The following is a 20,108-nucleotide window of genomic DNA, read 5'->3' on the forward strand; positions in this document are numbered from 1 at the left end:
ACTATCCGAGTGTTGATGAAACACAGTTATCGCATCGGGATTGAATAAACAGTCACCATGCGCACTTTCCTCAATGCGAGTAATATCTCAAACAGCCTACGCTTTGATCGTTCCCTGGAAGACCAGTACTAGTTTCCGATGCACATCTGGAGACTTTCTGTAATCTGTGGACTATCAGAGTGTTGATGAAACACAGAAATTGCATCGGGATTGAATTCAACAGTCACCATGTGCACTTTCCTCCATGGGAGTAATGTCTCAAAGAGACTACGCTTTGAACGTTCCCTGACAGACCATTAGTAGTTTCCGATGCACATCTGAAGGCATTCTGTAATCTGTGTACCATCACAATGTTGATGAAACACAGAAATTGCATCGGGATTGAATACAACAGACACCATGCGCAGTTTCCTCTATGGGAGTAATGTCTCAAACAGTCCACGCTTTGATCGTTCTCAGGAAGACCAGTAGTAGTTTCCGATACACATCCGGAGGCATTCTGTAATCTGTGGACTATCAGAGTGTTTAGGAACACAGAAATTGCTTCGGGATTGAATACAACAGTCACCATGCACACTTTCCTCCATGGGAGTAATGTCTCAAACAGTCTACGCTTTGATCGTTCCCTGGAAGACCAGTAGTAGTTTCCGATGCACGTCTGGAAGCATTCTGTAATCTGTGGACTATCAGAGTGTTGATGAAACACAGATCTTGCATCGGGAGTGAAGACAACAGTCACCATGCGCACTTTCCTCCATGGGAGTAATTCTCTAAAAGTCTACGCTTTGATCGTTCCCTGGAAGACCAGTAGTAGCTTCCGATGCATATCTGGAGGCATTCTGTAAACTGTGGACCTTCAAAGTGTCGATGAAACACAGAAATTGCCTTGGGATTGAATACAACAGTCACCATGCGAACTTTCCTCCATGCGAGTAATGTCTCAAACAGTCTACGCTTTGATCGTTCCCTGGATCAGCGGTAGTAGTTTCCGATGAACATCTGGAGGCATTCTGTAATCTGTGGACTATCAGAGTGTTCATGAAACACAGAAATTCCATCGGTATTGAATACAACAGTCACCATGCGCACTTTCCTCCATGGGAGTAATTCTCAAACAGTCCACGCTTTGATCGTTCCCTGGAAGCCCAGTAGTAGTTTCCAATGCATATCTGGGGGCATTCTGTAATCTGTGGACCTACAAAGTGTTGATGAAACACAGAAATTGCCTCGGGATTGAATACAACAGTCACTATGCGCACTTTCTTCCATGGGAGTAATGTCACAGACAGTCTACGCTTTCACCGTTCCCTGGAAGACCAGTAGTACTTTCCGATGCAAATCTGGAGGCATTCAGTAATCTGTGGACTGTCAGAGTGCTGATGAAACACAGACATTGCATCCGGATTGAATACAACAGTCACCATGCGCACTTTCCTCCATGGGAGTAATGTCTCAAACAGTCTACGCTTGGATCGTTCCCTGGAAGACCAGTAGTACTTTCCGATGCACATCTGGAGGCATTCAGTAATCTGTGGACTATCAGAGTGTTGATGAAACACAGAAATTGCATCGCGATTGAATACAACAGTCACCTTGCGCACTTTCCTCCATGGGAGTGATGTCTCAAACAGTCTACGCTTTGGTCGTTCCCTGGAAGACCAGTAGTAGTTTCCGATGCACATCTGGAGGCATTCTGTAATCTGTGGACTGTCAGAGTGTTCATGAAACACAGATATTGCATCCAGAGTGAATACAACAGTCACCATGCGTACTTTCCTCCATGGGAGTAATGTCTCAAACAGTCTACGCTTTGATCGTTCCCTGGAAGACCAGTAGTAGTTTCCGATGCACATCAGGAAGCATTCTGTAATCTGTGGACTATCAGAGTGTTGATGAAACACAGATATTGCTTCGGGAGTGAATACAACAGTCAGCATGCGCACTTTCCTCCATGGGAGTAATTCTCTAACAGTCTACGCTTTGATCGTTCCCTGGAAGACCAGTAGTAGCTTCCGATGCATATCTGGAGGCATCCTGTAATCTGTGGACCTTCAAAGTGTCGAAGAAACACAGAAATTGCCTTGGGATTGAATACAACAGTCACCACGCGAACTTTCCTCCATGGGAGTAGTGTCTCAAACAGTCTACGGTTTTATCGTTCCCTGGAAGACCAGTAGTAGCTTCCGATGCATATCTGGAGGCATTCTGTAATCTGTGGACGTTCAAAGTGTTGATGAAATACAGAAATTGCCTTGGGATTGAATACAACAGTCACCATGCGAACTTTCCTCCATGGGAGTAATGTCTCAAACAGTCTACGCTTTGATCGTTCCCTGGAAGACCAGTAGTAGTTTCCGATGCACATCTGGAGGCATTCTGTATATCTGTGGACTCTCAGAGTGTTGATGAAACACAGAAATTGCATCGGGATTGAATACAACAGTCACCATGCGCAATTTCCTCCGTGGGAGTAATGTCTCAAACAGTCTACTCTTTGATCATTCCCAGGAAGACTAGTGGTAGTTTCCGATGCACATCTGGAGGCATTCAGTAATCTGTGGACTATCAGAGTGTTGATGAAACACAGAAATTGCATCGAGATTGAATACAACAGTCACCATGCCCACTTTCCTCCATGGGAGTAATGTCTCAAACAGTCTACGCTTTGATCGTTCCCTGGAAGACCAGTAGTAGTTTCCCATGCACGTCCGGAAGCATTCTGTAATCTGTGGACTATCCGAGTGTTGATGAAACACAGTTATCGCATCGGGATTGAATAAACAGTCACCATGCGCACTTTCCTCAATGCGAGTAATATCTCAAACAGCCTACGCTTTGATCGTTCCCTGGAAGACCAGTACTAGTTTCCGATGCACATCTGGAGCCTTTCTGTAATCTGTGGACTATCAGAGTGTTGATGAAACACAGAAATTGCATCGGGATTGAATTCAACAGTCACCATGTGCACTTTCCTCCATGGGAGTAATGTCTCAAAGAGACTACGCTTTGAACGTTCCCTGACAGACCATTAGTAGTTTCCGATGCACATCTGAAGGCATTCTGTAATCTGTGTACCATCACAATGTTGATGAAACACAGAAATTGCATCGGGATTGAATACAACAGACACCATGCGCAGTTTCCTCTATGGGAGTAATGTCTCAAACAGTCCACGCTTTGATCGTTCTCAGGAAGACCAGTAGTAGTTTCCGATACACATCCGGAGGCATTCTGTAATCTGTGGACTATCAGAGTGTTTAGGAACACAGAAATTGCTTCGGGATTGAATACAACAGTCACCATGCACACTTTCCTCCATGGGAGTAATTCTCTAACAGTCTACGCTTTGATCGTTCCCTGGAAGACCAGTAGTAGTTTCCGATGCACGTCTGGAAGCATTCTGTAATCTGTGGACTATCAGAGTGTTGATGAAACACAGATCTTGCATCGGGAGTGAAGACAACAGTCACCATGCGCACTTTCCTCCATGGGAGTAATTCTCTAAAAGTCTACGCTTTGATCGTTCCCTGGAAGACCAGTAGTAGCTTCCGATGCATATCTGGAGGCATTCTGTAAACTGTGGACCTTCAAAGTGTCGATGAAACACAGAAATTGCCTTGGGATTGAATACAACAGTCACCATGCGAACTTTCCTCCATGCGAGTAATGTCTCAAACAGTCTACGCTTTGATCGTTCCCTGGATCAGCGGTAGTAGTTTCCGATGAACATCTGGAGGCATTCTGTAATCTGTGGACTATCAGAGTGTTCATGAAACACAGAAGTTCCATCGGTATTGAATACAACAGTCACCATGCGCACTTTCCTCCATGGGAGTAATTCTCAAACAGTCCACGCTTTGATCGTTCCCTGGAAGCCAAGTAGTAGTTTCCAATGCATATCTGGGGGCATTCTGTAATCTGTGGACCTACAAAGTGTTGATGAAACACAGAAATTGCCTCGGGATTGAATACAACAGTCACTATGCGCACTTTCCTCCATGGGAGTAATGTCACAGACAGTCTACGCTTTCATCGTTCCCTGGAAGACCAGTAGTACTTTCCGATGCAAATCTGGAGGCATTCAGTAATCTGTGGACTGTCAGAGTGTTGATGAAACACAGACATTGCATCCGGATTGAATACAACAGTCACCATGCGCACTTTCCTCCATGGGAGTAATGTCTCAAACAGTCTACGCTTGGATCGTTCCCTGGAAGACCAGTAGTACTTTCCGATGCACATCTGGAGGCATTCAGTAATCTGTGGACTATCAGAGTGTTGATGAAACACTGAAATTGCATCGCGATTGAATACAACAGTCACCATGCGCACTTTCCTCCATGGGAATGATGTCTCAAACAGTCTACGCTTTGGTCGTTCCCTGGAAGACCAGTAGTAGTTTCCGATGCACATCTGGAGGCATTCTGTAATCTGTGGACTGTCAGAGTGTTCATGAAACACAGATAATGCATCCAGATTGAATACAACAGTCACCATGCGTACTTTCCTCCATGGGAGTAATGTCTCAAACAGTCTACGCTTTGATCGTTCCCTGGGAGACCAGTAGTAGTTTCCGATGAACATCAGGAAGCATTCTGTAATCTGTGGACTATCAGAGTGTTGATGAAACACAGATATTGCATCGGGAGTGAATACAACAGTCACCATGCGCACTTTCCTCCATGGGAGTAATTCTCTAACAGTCTACGCTTTGATCGTTCCCTGGAAGACCAGTAGTAGCTTCCGATGCATATCTGGAGGCATCCTGTAATCTGTGGACCTTCAAAGTGTCGAAGAAACACAGAAATTGCCTTGGGATTGAATACAACAGTCACCATGCGAACTTTCCTCCATGGGAGTAGTGTCTCAAACAGTCTACGGTTTTATCGTTCCCTGGAAGACCAGTAGTAGCTTCCGATGCATATCTGGAGGCATTCTGTAATCTGTGGACGTTCAAAGTGTTGATGAAATACAGAAATTGCCTTAAGATTGAATACAACAGTCACCATGCGAACTTTCCTCCATGGGAGTAATGTCTCAAACAGTCTACGCTTTGATCGTTCCCTGGAAGACCAGTAGTAGTTTCCGATGCACATCTGGAGGCATTCTGTATATCTGTGGACTCTCAGAGTGTTGATGAAACACAGAAATTGCATCGGTATTGAATACAACAGTCACCATGCGCAATTTCCTCCGTGGGAGTAATGTCTCAAACAGTCTACGCTTTGATCATTCCCAGGAAGACTAGTGGTAGTTTCCGATGCACATCTGGAGGCATTCAGTAATCTGTAGACTATCAGGGTGTTGATGAAACACAGAAATTGCATCGAGATTGAATACAAGAGTCACCATGCCCACTTTCCTCCATGGGAGTAATGTCTCAAACAGTCTACGCTTTGATCGTTCCCTGGAAGACCAGTAGTAGTTTCCCATGCACGTCTGGAAGCATTCTGTAATCTGTGGACTATCCGAGTGTTGATGAAACACAGTTATCGCATCGGGATTGAATAAACAGTCACCATGCGCACTTTCCTCAATGCGAGTAATATCTCAAACAGCCTACGCTTTGATCGTTCCCTGGAAGACCAGTACTAGTTTCCGATGCACATCTGGAGCCATTCTGTAATCTGTGGACTATCAGAGTGTTGATGAAACACAGAAATTGCATCGGGATTGAATTCAACAGTCACCATGCGCACTTTCCTCCATGGGAGTAATGTCTCAAAGAGACTACGCTTTGAACGATCCCTGGCAGACCAGTAGTAGTTTCAAATGCACATCTGGAGGCATTCTGTAATCTCTGTACCATCACAGTGTTGATGAAACACAGAAATTGCATCGGGATTGAATACAACAGTCACCATGCGCAGTTTCCTCCATGGGAGTAATGTCTCAAACAGTCTACGCTTTGATCGTTCTCAGGAAGACCAGTAGTAGTTTCCGATACACATCTGGAGGCATTCTGTAATCTGTGGACTATCAGAGTGTTTAGGAACACAGAAATTGCTACGGGATTGAATACAACAATCACCATGCACACTTTCCTCCACGGGAGTAATGTCTCAAACAGTCTACGCTTTGATCGTTCCCTGGAAGACCAGTAGTAGTTTCCGATGCACGTCTGGCAGCATTCTGTAATCTGTGGACTATCAGAGTGTTGATGAAACACAGATCTTGCATCGGGAGTGAAGACAACAGTCACCATGCGCACTTTCCTCCATGGGAGTAATTCTCTAACTGTCTACGCTTTGATCGTTCTCAGGAAGACCAGTAGTAGCTTCCGATGCATATCTGGAGGCATCCTGTAATCTGTGGACCTTCAAAGTGTCGATGAAACACAGAAATTGCCTTGGGATTGAATACAACAGTCTCCATGCGAACTTTCCTCCATGGGAGTAATGTCTCAAACAGTCTACGCTTTGATCGTTCCCTGGATTAGCGGTAGTAGTTTCCGATGAACATCTGGAGGCATTCTGTAATCTGTGGACTATCAGAGTGTTCATGAAACACAGAAATTCCATCGGTATTGAATACAACAGTCACCATGCGCACTTTCCTCCATGGGAGTTATTCTCAAACAGTCCACGCTTTGATCGTTCCCTGGAAGCCCAGTAGTAGTTTCTAATGCATATCTGGGGGCATTATGTAATCTGTGGACCTACAAAGTGTTGATGAAACACAGAAATTGCCTCGGGATTGAATACAACAGTCACTATGCGCACTTTCCTCCATGGGAGTAATGTCACAGACAGTCTACGCTTTCATCGTTCCCTGGAAGACCAGTAGTACTTTCCGATGCAAATCTGGAGGCATTCAGTAATCTGTGGACTGTCAGAATGTTGATGAAACACAGACATTGCATCCGGATTGAATACAACAGTCACCATGCGCACTTTCCTCCATGGGAGTAATGTCTCAAACAGTCTACGCTTGGATCGTTCCCTGGAAGACCAGTAGTACTTTCCGATGCACATCTGGAGGCATTCAGTAATCTGTGGACTATCAGAGTGTTGATGAAACACAGAAATTGCATCGCGATTGAATACAACAGTCACCATGCCCACTTTCCTCCATGGGAATGATGTCTCAAACAGTCTACGCTTTGGTCGTTCCCTGGAAGACCAGTAGTAGTTTCCGATGCACATCTGGAGGCATTCTGTAATCTGTGGACTGTCAGAGTGTTCATGAAACACAGATATTGCATCCAGATTGAATACAACAGTCACCATGCGTACTTTCCTCCATGGGAGTAATGTCTCAAACAGTCTACGCTTTGATCGTTCCCTGGAAGACCAGTAGTAGTTTCCGATGCACATCAGGAAGCATTCTGTAATCTGTGGACTATCAGAGTGTTGATGAAACACAGATATTGCATCGGGAGTGAATACAACAGTCACCATGCGCACTTTCCTCCATGGGAGTAATTCTCTAACAGTCTACGCTTTGATCGTTCCCTGGAAGACCAGTAGTAGCTTCCGATGCATATCTGGAGGCATCCTGTAATCTGTGGACCTTCAAAGTGTCGAAGAAACACAGAAATTGCCTTGGGATTGAATACAACAGTCACCATGCGAACTTTCCTCCATGGGAGAAGTGTCTCAAACAGTCTACGGTTTTATCGTTCCCTGGAAGACCAGTAGTAGCTTCCGATGCATATCTGGAGGCATTCTGTAATCTGTGGACGTTCAAAGTGTTGATGAAACACAGAAATTGCCTTGGGATTGAATACAACAGTCACCATGCGAACTTTCCTCCATGGGAGTAATGTCTCAAACAGTCTACGCTTTGATCGTTCCCTGGAAGACCAGTAGTAGTTTCCGATGCACATCTGGAGGCATTCTGTATATCTGTGGACTCTCAGAGTGTTGATGAAACACAGAAATTGCATCGGGATTGAATACAACAGTCACCATGCGCAATTTCCTCCGTGGGAGTAATGTCTCAAACAGTCTACGCTTTGATCATTCCCTGGAAGACCAGTGGTAGTTTCCGATGCACATCTGGAGGCATTCAGTAATCTGTGGACTATCAGAGTGTTGATGAAACACAGAAATTGCATCGAGATTGAATACAACAGTCACCATGCGCACTTTCCTCCATGGGAGTAATGTCTCAAACAGTCTACGCTTTGATCGTTCCCTGGAAGACCAGTAGTAGTTTCCCATGCACGTCTGGAAGCATTCTGTAAACTGTGGACTATCCGAGTGTTGATGAAACACAGTTATCGCATCGGGATTGAATATAACAGTCACCATGCGCACTTTCCTCAATGCGAGTAATATCTCAAACGGCCTACGCTTTGATCGTTCCCTGGAAGACCAGTACTAGTTTCCGATGCACATCTGGAGCCATTCTGTAATCTGTGGACTATCAGAGTGTTGATGAAACACAGAAATTGCATCGGGATTGAATTCAACAGTCACCATGCGCACTTTCCTCCATGGGAGTAATGTCTCAAAGAGACTACGCTTTGAACGATCCCTGGCAGACCAGTAGTAGTTTCCGATGCACATCTGGAGGCATTCTGTAATCTGTGTACCATCACAGTGTTGATGAAACACAGAAATTGCATCGGGATTGAATACAACAGTCACCATACGCAGTTTCCTCCATAGGAGTAATGTCTCAAACAGTCTACGCTTTGATCGTTCTCAGGAAGACCAGTAGTAGTTTCCGATACACATCTGGAGGCATTCTGTAATCTGTGGACTATCAGAGTGTTTAGGTACACAGAAATTGCTACGGGATTGAATACAACAATCACCATGCACACTTTCCTCCATGGGAGTAATGTCTCAAACAGTCTACGCTTTGATCGTTCCCTGGAAGACCAGTAGTAGTTTCCGATGCACGTCTGGCAGCATTCTGTAATCTGTGGACTATCAGAGTGTTGATGAAACACAGATCTTGCATCGGGAGTGAAGACAACAGTCACCATGCGCACTTTCCTCCATGGGAGTAATTCTCTAACAGTCTACGCTTTGATCGTTCTCAGGAAGACCAGTAGTAGCTTCCGATGCATATCTGGAGGCATCCTGTAATCTGTGGACCTTCAAAGTGTCGATGAAACACAGAAATTGCCTTGGGATTGAATACAACAGTCTCCATGCGAACTTTCCTCCATGGGAGTAATGTCTCAAACAGTCTACGCTTTGATCGTTCCCTGGATTAGCGGTAGTAGTTTCCGATGAACATCTGGAGGCATTCTGTAATCTGTGGACTATCAGAGTGTTCATGAAACACAGAAATTCCATCGGTATTGAATACAACAGTCACCATGCGCACTTTCCTCCATGGGAGTAATTCTCAAACAGTCTACGCTTTGATCGTTCCCTGGAAGCCCAGTAGTAATTTCCGAGGCATATCTGGGGGCATTCTGTAATCTGTGGACCTACAAAGTGTTGATGAAACACAGAAATTGCCTCGGGATTGAATACAACAGTCACTATGCGCACTTTCCTCCATGGGAGTAATGTCACAGACAGTCTACGCTTTCATCGCTCCCTGGAAGACCAGTAGTACTTTCCGATGCAAATCTGGAGGCATTCAGTAATCTGTGGACTGTCAGAGTGTTGATGAAACACAGATCTTGCATCCGGATTGAATACAACAGTCACCATGCTCACTTTCCTCCATGGGAGTAATGTCTCAAACAGTCTACGCTTGGATCGTTCCCTGGAAGACCAGTAGTAGTTTCCGATGCACATCTGGAAGCATTCTGTAATCTGTGGACTATCAGAGTGTTGATGAACACAGATATTGCATCGGGAGTGAATACAACAGTCACCATGCGCACTTTCCTCCATGGGAGTAATTCTCTAACAGTCTACGCTTTGATCGTTCCCTGGAAGACCAGTAGTAGCTTCCGATGCATATCTGGAGGCATTCTGTAATCTATGGACCTTCAAAGTGTTGATGAAACACACAAATTGCCTTGGGATTGAATACAACAGTCACCATGCGAACTTTCCTCCATGGGAGTAATGTCTCAAACAGTCTACGCTTTGATCGTTCCCTGGAAGACCAGTAGTAGTTTCCGATGCACATCTTGAGGCATTCTGTAATCTGTGGACTATCAGACTCTTGATAAAACACAGAAATTCCATCGGCATTGAATACAACAGTCACCATGCGCACTTTCCTCCATGGGTGTAATGTCTCAAACAGTCTACGCTTTGATCGTTCCCTGGAAGACCAGTAGTAGTTTCCTATGCACATCTGGTGGCATTGTGTATCTGTGGATTATCAGAGTGTTGAAGAAACAAAGAAATTGCATCGGGATTGAATACAACAGTCACCATGCGCACTTTCCTCCATGGGAGTTGTGTCTCAAACAGTCTATGCTTTTATCGTTCCCTTGAAGACCAGTAGTAGTTTCCGATGCCCATCTGGAATCATTCCTTAATCTGTGGACTATCAGAGTGTTGATGAACCTCAGAAATTGCATTGGGATTGAATACGACGGTCACCATGCGCACTTTCCTCCATGAGAGCAATGTCTCAAACAGTATACTCTTTGATCGTTCCCTGGAAGACCAATAATACTTTCCGATGCACATCTGGAGGCATTCTGTAATCTGTTGACGTTCAAAGTGTTGATGAAACACAGAAATTGCCTTGGGATTGAATACAGCAGTCTCCATGCGCACTTTCCTCCACAAGAGAAACGTCTCTAACAGTCTACGCTTTGATCGTTCCCTGGAAGACCAGAAGTTGTTTCCGATGCACATCCCGTGGCATTCGGAAATATGTGGACCATCAGAGTGTTAATGAAACACAGAAATTGCATCGGGATTGAATACAACAGTCACCAAGCGCACTTTCCTCCACGGGAGTAATGTCTCAAACAGTCTACGCTTTGATCGTACCCTGGAAGACCAGTAGTAGTTTTCGATGCACATCTGGTGGCATTCGGTAATCTGTGGACTATCAGAGTGTTGATGAACACAGATATTGCATCCGGATTGAATACAACAGTCACCATTCGCACTTTCCTCCATGGGAGTAATGTCTCAAACAGTCAACGCTTTGATCGTTCCCTGGAAGTCCAGTAGTAGTTTCCGATGCACATCTGGTGGAATTCTGTAATCTGTGGATTATCAGAGTGTTGATGAAACACAGAAATTGCATCGGGATTGAATACAACAGTCACCATGCGCACTTTCCTCAATGTGAGTAATGTCTCAAACAATTTACGATTTGATCGTTCCCTGGAAGACCAGTAGTAGTTTCCGGTGCTCATCTGGTGGCATTCTGTAATCTGTGGACTATCAGAGTGTTGATGAAACACAGAAATTGCATCGGGATTGAATTCACCATGCGCACTTAACTCCACAGGAGTAATGTCTCAAACAGTGTACGCTTTGGTTGTTCTCTGGAAGACCAGTAATAGATTCCGATGCACATCTGGTGGCATTCTGTAATCTGTGGACTATCTGACTGTTGTGAAACACAGAAATTGCATCGGGATTGAATACAACCGTCACCATGCGCACTTTCCTCCATGGGAGTAATGTCTCAAACAGTCTACGCTTTGATCGTTCCCAGGAAGACCAGAAGTAGTTTCCGATGCACAGCTGAAGGCATTCGGTAATCTGTGGACTATCAGAGTGTTTATGAAACACAGAAATTGTATCGGGATTGAATACAACAGTCACCATACCCATTTTCCTCCATGGGAGCAATGTCTCAAACAGTCTACGCTTTGATCGTTCCCTGGAAGACCAGTAGTAGTTTCCGATGCACATCTGAAGGCATTCTGTAATCTGTTGACCTTCAAAGTGTAGATGAAACACAGAAATTGCATCGGGATTGAATACAGCAGTCACCATGCGCACTTTCCACCATGGGAGTAATGTCTCAAACAGTCTACGCTTTGATCGTTCCCTGGAAGGCCAGTGGTAGTTTCCGATGCACATCTGTAGGCATTCTGTAATCTGTGAACTATCAGAGTGTTGATGAAACACAGAAATTGCATCGGGATTGAATACAACAGTCACCATGCGCACTTTCCTCCATTGGAGTAATGTCTCAAACAGTCCACGCTTTAATCGTTCCCTGGAAGACCACTAGTAGTTTCCGATGCACATCTGGTGGCATTCTGTAATCTGTGGACTATCAGAGTGTTGATGAAACACAGAAATTGCATCGGGTTTGAATACAACATTCACCATTCGTACTTTCCTCCATTGGAGTAATGTCTCAGACCGTCCACGCTTTAATCGTTCCCTGGAAGGCCAGTAGTAGCTTCCGATGCACATCTGGTGGCCTTCTGTAATCTGTGGACTATCAGAGTGTTGATGAAACACTGTAATTGCATCGGGATTGAATACAACAGTCACCATGCGCACTTACCTCAATGTGAGTAATGTCTCAAAGAATTTACGCCTTGATCGTTCCCTGAAAGATCAGTAGTAGTTTCCGATGCACATCTGGTGGCATTCTGTAATCTGTGGACTATCAGAGTGTTGATGAAACACAGAAATTGCATCGGGATTGAATTCACCATGCGCACTTTCCTAAAAGGTAGTAATGTCTCAAACAGTCTACGCTTTGATTGTTCTCTGAAAGACCAGTAGTAGTTTCCGATGGACATCTGGTGGCATTCTGTAATCTGTGGACTATCAGAGTGTTGATGAAACACAGAAGTTGCATCGGGATTGAATACAACAGTCACCATCCGCACTTTCCTCCTCGGGAGTAATGTCTGAAACAGTCTACGCTTTGATCGTTCTCAGGAAGACCAGTAGTAGTTTCCGATACACTTCTGTAAGCATTCAGTAATCTGTGGACTATCAAAGTGTTGATGAAACACAGAAATTGAATCGGGATTGAATACAACTGTCACCGTGCGCACTTTCCTCCATGGGAGTAGTGTCTCAAACAGTCTACGCTTTGATCGTTCCCTTTAAGACCAGTAGTAGTTTCCGATGCACATCTGGAGGCATTCTGTAATCTGTTGACCTTCAAAATTTTGATGAAACACAGGAATTGCATCGGGATTGAATACAACAGTCACCATTCGCACTTTCCTCCAACGGAGTAATGTCTCAACTGTCCACGATTTGATCGTTCCCTGGAAGTCCAGTAGTAGTTTCCGATGCACATCTGGTGGCATTCTGTAATCTGTGGACTATCAGAGTGTTGATGAAACACAGAAGATGCATCGGGATTGAATACAACAGTCACCATCCGCACTTTCCTCCTCGGGGGTAATGTCTCAAAAAGTGTACGCTTTGATCGTTCCCAGGAAGACCAGTAGTAGTTTCCGATGCACTTCTGTAAGCATTCTGTAATCTGTGGACTATCAAAGTGTTGATGAAACACAGAAATTGAATCGGGATTGAATACAACTGTCACCATGCGCACTTTCCTCCATGGGAGTAGTGTCTCAAACAGTCTACGCTTTGATCGTTCCCTTGAAGAGCAGTAGTAGTTTCCGATGCACATCTGGAGGCATTCTGTAATCTGTTGACCTTCAAAATTTTGATGAAACACAGAAATTGCATCGGGTTTGAATACAACCGTCACCATTCGCACTTTCCTCCATTGGAGTAATGTCTCAAACAGTTCACGCTTTGATCGTTCCCTGGAAGGCCAGTAGTAGTTTCCGATGCACATCTGGTGGCATTCTGTAATCTGTGGATTATCATAGTGTTGATGAAACACTGAAATTGCATCGGGATTGAATTCAACAGTCACCATGCGCACTTTCCTAAGTGGGAGTAATGTCTCAAACAGTCTACGCTTTGATCGTTCCCTAGAAGACCAGTATTAGTTCCCGATGCACATCTGGTGGCATTCTGTAATCTTTTTACTATCAGAGTGTTGATGAAACACAGAAATTGCATCGGGATTGAATACAACAGTCACCGTGCGCACTTTCCTCCATGGAAGTAACGTCTCAAACAGTCTACGCTTTGATCGTTTATTGGAAGACCAGTATTAGTTTCCGATGCACATCTGGTGGCATTCTGTAATCTGTGGACCATCAGAGTATTGATAAAACACAGTAATGGCATCGGGATTGAATACAACAGTCACCACGCGTTTTACCTCCACGAGAGTAATGTCTCAAACAGTCTACGCTTTGATCGTTCCCTGGAAGACCACTAGTAGTTTCCGATGCACATCTGGTGGCATTCTGTAATCTGTGGATTATCAGAGTGTCAATGAAACACAGAAATTGCATCGGGGTTGAATACAACAGTCACCATTCGCATTTTCCTCCATTGGAGTAATGTCTCAAACAGTCCACGCTTTGATCGTTCCTTGGAAGGCCAGTAGTAGCTTCCGATTCACATCTGGTGGCCTTCTGTAATCTGTGGACTATCAGAGTGTTGATGAAACACTGAAATTGCATCGGGATTGAATACAACAGTCACCATGCGCATTTTCCTCAATGTGAGTAATGTCTCATAGAATTTACGCCTTGATCGTACCCTGAAAGACCAGTAGTAGTTTCCGATGCACATCTGGTGGCATTCTGTAATCTGTGGACTATCAGAGTGTTGATGAAACACAGAAATTGAATCGGGATTGAATTCACCATGCGCACTTTCCTAAATGGGAGTAATGTCTCAAACAGTCTATGCTTTGATTGTTCTCTGAAAGACCAGTAGTAGTTTCCGATGCACATCTGTTGGCATTCTGTAATCTGTGGACTATCAGTGTGTTGATGAAACACTGAAATTGCATCGGGATTGAATACAACAGTTACCATCCGCACTTTCCTCCTCGGGAGTAATGTCTCAAACAGTCTACGCTTTGATCGTTCCCAGGAAGACCAGTAGTAGTTTCCGATGCACTTCTGGAGGCATTCTGTAATCTGTGGACTAACAAAGTGTTGATGTAACACAGAAATTGAATCGGGATTGAATACCACAGTCACCATGCGCACTTTCCTCCATGGGAGTAGTGTCTCAAACAGTCTACGCTTTGATCGTTCCCTTGAAGACCAGTAGTAGTTTCCGATGCGCATCTGGAGGCATACTCTAATCTGTGGACTATCAGAGTGTTGATGAACCACAGATATTGCATTTGGATTGAGTACAACAGTCACCATGCGCACTTTCCTCCATGGGAGCAATGAGTCAAACAGTCTACGCTTTGATCGTTCCCTGGAAGACCAGTAGTAGTATCCGATGCACATCTGGAGGCATTCTGTAATCTGTTGACCTTCAAAATTTTGATGAAACACTGGAATTGCATCGGGATTGAATACAGCAGTCACCATGCGCACTTTCCTCCATGGGAGTAATGTCTCAAACAGTCTACGATTTGATCTTTCCCTGGAAGACCAGTGGTAGTTTCCAATGCACATCTGTAGGCATTCTGTAATCTGTGGACTATCAGAGTGTTGATGAAACAGAGAAATTGCACGGGATTGAATACAACAGTGACCATGCGCACTTTCCGCCATGGGAGTAATGTCTCAAACAGTCTACGTTTTGATCTTTCTCTGGAAGACCAGTAGTAGTTTCCGATGCACAACTGGAGGCATTCTGTATTCTGTGAACTATCAGACTGTTGATGAAACACAGAAATTTCATCGGGATTGAATACAACAGTCACCATGCGCACTTTCCTCCATGGGAGTAATGTCTCAATCAGTCTACGCTTTGATCGTTCCCTGGAAGACCAGTAGTAGTTTCCGATGCACATCTGGAGGCATTCTGTAATCTGTGGACCATAAGACTGTTGATGAAACACAGAAATTGCATCGGGATTGAATACAACAGTCACCATGCGCAAATTCCTCCATGGGAGCAATGTCTCAAAGAGTTTACGCTCTGATCGTTGCCTGGAAGACCAGTAGTAGTTTCCGATGCACATCTGGAGGCATTCTGTAATCTGTGGACTATCAGAGTGTTGATGAAACAATGATATTGCATCGGGATTGAATACAACAGTCACCAATGCGCACTTTCCTCCACGGGAGCAATGTCTCAAACAGTCTACGCTTTGATCGTTCCCTCTAAGACCAGTAGTAGTTTCCGATGGACATCCGGAGGCATTCTGTAATCTGTTGACCTTCAAAGTGTTGATGAAACACAGAAATTGCATCGGGATTGAATACAACAGTCACCATGCGCACTTTCCTCCATGGGAGTAGTGTCTCAAACAGTCTACGCTTTGATCGTTCCCTGGAAGACCAGTAGTAGTTTCCGATTCACATCTGGAGGCATTCTGTAATCTGTGGACTATCAGAGTGTTGATTACCACAGAAATTGCATTGGGATTGAATACAACAGTCACCATGCGCACATTCCTCCATTGGAGCAATGTCTCAAACAGTCTACGCTTTGATCGTTCCCTCTAATACCAGTAGTAGTTTCCGATGGACATCCGGAGGCATTCTGTAATCTGTTGACCTTCAAAGTGTTGATGAAACACAGAAATTGCTTCGGGATTGTATACAGCAGTCACCATGCGCACTTTCCTCCATGGGGGTAATGTCTCAAACAGTCCACGCTTTGATCGTTCCCTGGAAGGCCAGTAGTAGTTTAAGATGCACATCTGGTGGCATTCTGTAATCTGTGGATTATCATAGTGTTGATGAAACACAGAAATTGCATCGGGATTGAATTCAACAGTCACCATGCGCACTTTCCTCAATGTGAGTAATGTCTCAAAGAATTTACGCCTTGATCGTTCCCTGAAAGACCAGTAGTACTTTCCGATGCACATCTGGTTGAATTCTGTAATCTGTGGACAATAGAGTGTTGATGAAACACAGAAATTGCATCGGGATTGAATTCACCATAAGCACTTTCCTAAACAGGAGTAATGTCTCAAACAGTCTACGTATTGATCTTTCCCTGGAAGACCAGTAGTAGTTTCCGATGCACATCTGGAGGCATTCTGTATTCTGTGAACTATCAGGCTGTTGATGAAACACAGAAATTCCATCGGGATGGAATACAACAGTCACCATGCGCACTTTCCTCCATGGGAGTAATGTCTCAAACAGTCTACGCTTTGATCGTTCCCTGGAAGACCAGTATTAGTTTCCGATGCACATCTGGTGGCATTCTGTAATCTTTGGACTATCAGAGTGTTGATGAAACACAGAAATTGCATCGGGATTGAATACAACAGTCACCATGCGCACTTTCCTCCATGGAAGTAACGTCTCAAACAGTCTACGCTTTGATCGTTTCCTGGAAGACCAGTATTAGTTTCCGATGCACATCTGGTGGCATTCTGTAATCTGTGGACTATCAGAGTGTCAATGAAACACAGAAATTGCATCGGGGTTGAATACAACAGTCACCATTCGCACTTTCCTCCATTGGAGTAATGTCTCAAACAGTCCACCCTTTGATCGTTCCTTGGAAGGCCAGTAGTAGCTTCCGATGCACATCTGGTGGCCTTCTGTAATCTGTGGACTATCAGAGTGTTGATGAAACACTGAAATTGCATCGGGATTGAATACAACAGTCACCATGCGCATTTTCCTCAATGTGAGTAATGTCTCAAAGAATTTACGCCCTGATCGTTCCCTGAAAGACCAGTAGTAGTTTCCGATGCACATCTGGTGGCATTCTGTAATCTGTGGACTATCAGAGTGTTGATGAAACACAGAAATTGAATCGGGATTGAATTCAAAATTCGCACTTTCCTAAACGGGAGTAATGTCTCAAACACTCTATACTTTGATTGTTCTCTGAAAGACCAGTAGTAGTTTCCGATGCACATCTGTTGGCATTCTGTAATCTGTGGACTATCAGAGTGTTGATGAAACACTGAAATTGCATCGGGATTGAATACAACAGTTACCATCCGCACTTTCCTCCTCGGGAGTAATGTCTCAAACAGTCTACGCTTTGATCGTTCCCAGGAAGACGAGTAGTAGTTTCCGATGCACTTCTGGAGGCATTCTGTAATCTGTGGACTAACAAAGTGTTGATGTAACACAGAAATTGAATCGGGATTGAATACAACAGTCACCATGCGCACTTTCCTCCATGGGAGTAGTGTCTCAAACAGTCTACGCTTTGATCGTTCCCTTGAAGACCAGTAGTAGTTTCCGATGCTTATCTGGAGGCATACTGTAATCTGTGGACTATCAGAGTGTTGATGAACCACAGAAATTGCATTTGGATTTAGTACAACAGTCACCATACGCACTTTCCTCCATGGGAGCAATGTGTCAAACAGTCTACGCTTTGATCGTTCCCTGGAAGACCAGTAGTAGTTTCCGATGCACATCTGGAGGCATACTGTAATCTGTTGACATTCAAAATTTTGATGAAACACTGGAATTGCATCGGGATTGAATACAGCAGTCACCATGCACACTTTCCTCCATGGGAGTAATGTCTCAAACAGTCTACGATTTGATCGTTCCCTGGAAGACCAGCGGTAGTTTCCAATGCACATCTGTAGGCATTCTGTAATCTGTGGACTATCAGAGTGTTGATGAAACAGAGAAATTGCACGGGATTGAATACAACAGTGACCATGCGCACTTTCCGCCATTGGAGTAATGTCTCAAACAGTCTACGATTTGATCTTTCCCTGGAAGACCAGTAGTAGTTTCCGATGCACAACTGGAGGCATTCTGTATTCTGTGAACTATCAGACTGTTGATGAAACACAGAAATTCCATCGGGATTGAATACAACAGTCACCATGCGCACTTTCCTCCATGGGAGTAATGTCTCAAACAGTCTACGCTTTGATCGTTCCCTGGAAGACCAGTAGTAGTTTCCGATGCACATCTGGAGGCATTCTGTAATCTGTGGACCATAAGACTGTTGATGAAACACAGAAATTGCATCGGGATTGAATACAACAGTCACCATGCACACATTCCTCCATGGGAGCAATGTCTCAAAGAGTTTACGCTCTGATCGTTGCCTGGAAGACCAGTAGTAGTTTCCGATGCACATCTGGAGGCATTCTGTAATCTGTGGACTATCAGAGTGTTCATGAAACACAGATATTGCATCGGGATTGAATACAACAGTCAACAATGCGCACTTTCCTCCACGGGAGAAATGTCTCAAACAGTCTACACTTTGATCGTTCCCTGGAAGACCAGTAGTAGTTTCCGATGCACATCTGGAGGCATTCTGTAATCTGTGGACTATAAGACTGTTGATGAAAGACAGAAATTGCATCGGGATTGAATACAACAGTCACCATGCGCACTTTCCTCCATGGGAGTAGTGTCTCAAACAGTCTACGATTTGATCGTTCCCTGGAAGACCAGTAGTAGTTTCCGATTCACATCTGGAGGCATTCTGTAATCTGTGGACTATCAGAGTGTTGATTACCACAGAAATTGCATTGGGATTGAATACAACAGTCACCATGCGCACATTCCTCCATTGGAGCAATGTCTCAAACAGTCTACGCTTTGATCGTTCCTTCTAAGACCAGTAGTAGTTTCCAAAGGACATCCGGAGTCATTCTGTAATCTGTTGACCTTCAAAGTGTTGATGAAACACAGAAATTGCTTCGGGATTGAATACAGCAGTCACCATGCGCACTTTCCTCAAAGGGGAGTAATGTCTCAATCAGTCTACGCTTTGATCGTTCCCTGGAAGACCAGTGGTAGTATCCGATGCACATCTAAAGGCATTCTCTAATCTGTGGACTATCAGAGTGTTGATGAAACACAGAAATTGCATCGGGATTGAATACAAAAGTCACCATACGCACTTTCCTCCATAGGAGTGATGTCTCAAGCAGTCTACGCATTGATCGTTCCCTGGAAGACCAGTAATAGTTTGCGATGGACATCTGGTCTCATTCTGTAATCTGTGGACCATCAGAGTGTTGATGAAACACAGAAATTGCATCGGGATTGAATACAACAGTCCCCATGCGCACTTTCCTCCATGGAAGTAATGTCTCAAACAGTCTACGCTTTAATCGTTCCCTGGAAGACCAGAAGTAGTTTCCGATGCACATCTGGAGGCATTCTGTAATCTGTGCACTATCAGAGTGTTGATGAAACACAGATATTGCATCGGGATTGAGTACAACAGTCACCATGCGCACGTTCCTCCATGGGACTAGTGTCTCCAACAGTCTACGCTTTGATCGTTCCCTTGAAGACCAGTATTAGTTTCCGATGCACATCTGGAGGCATTCTG

This window comes from Schistocerca gregaria, unplaced genomic scaffold, assembly GCF_023897955.1.
Source record: "Schistocerca gregaria isolate iqSchGreg1 unplaced genomic scaffold, iqSchGreg1.2 ptg000169l, whole genome shotgun sequence".
Classification (NCBI taxonomy): domain Eukaryota; kingdom Metazoa; phylum Arthropoda; class Insecta; order Orthoptera; family Acrididae; genus Schistocerca; species Schistocerca gregaria.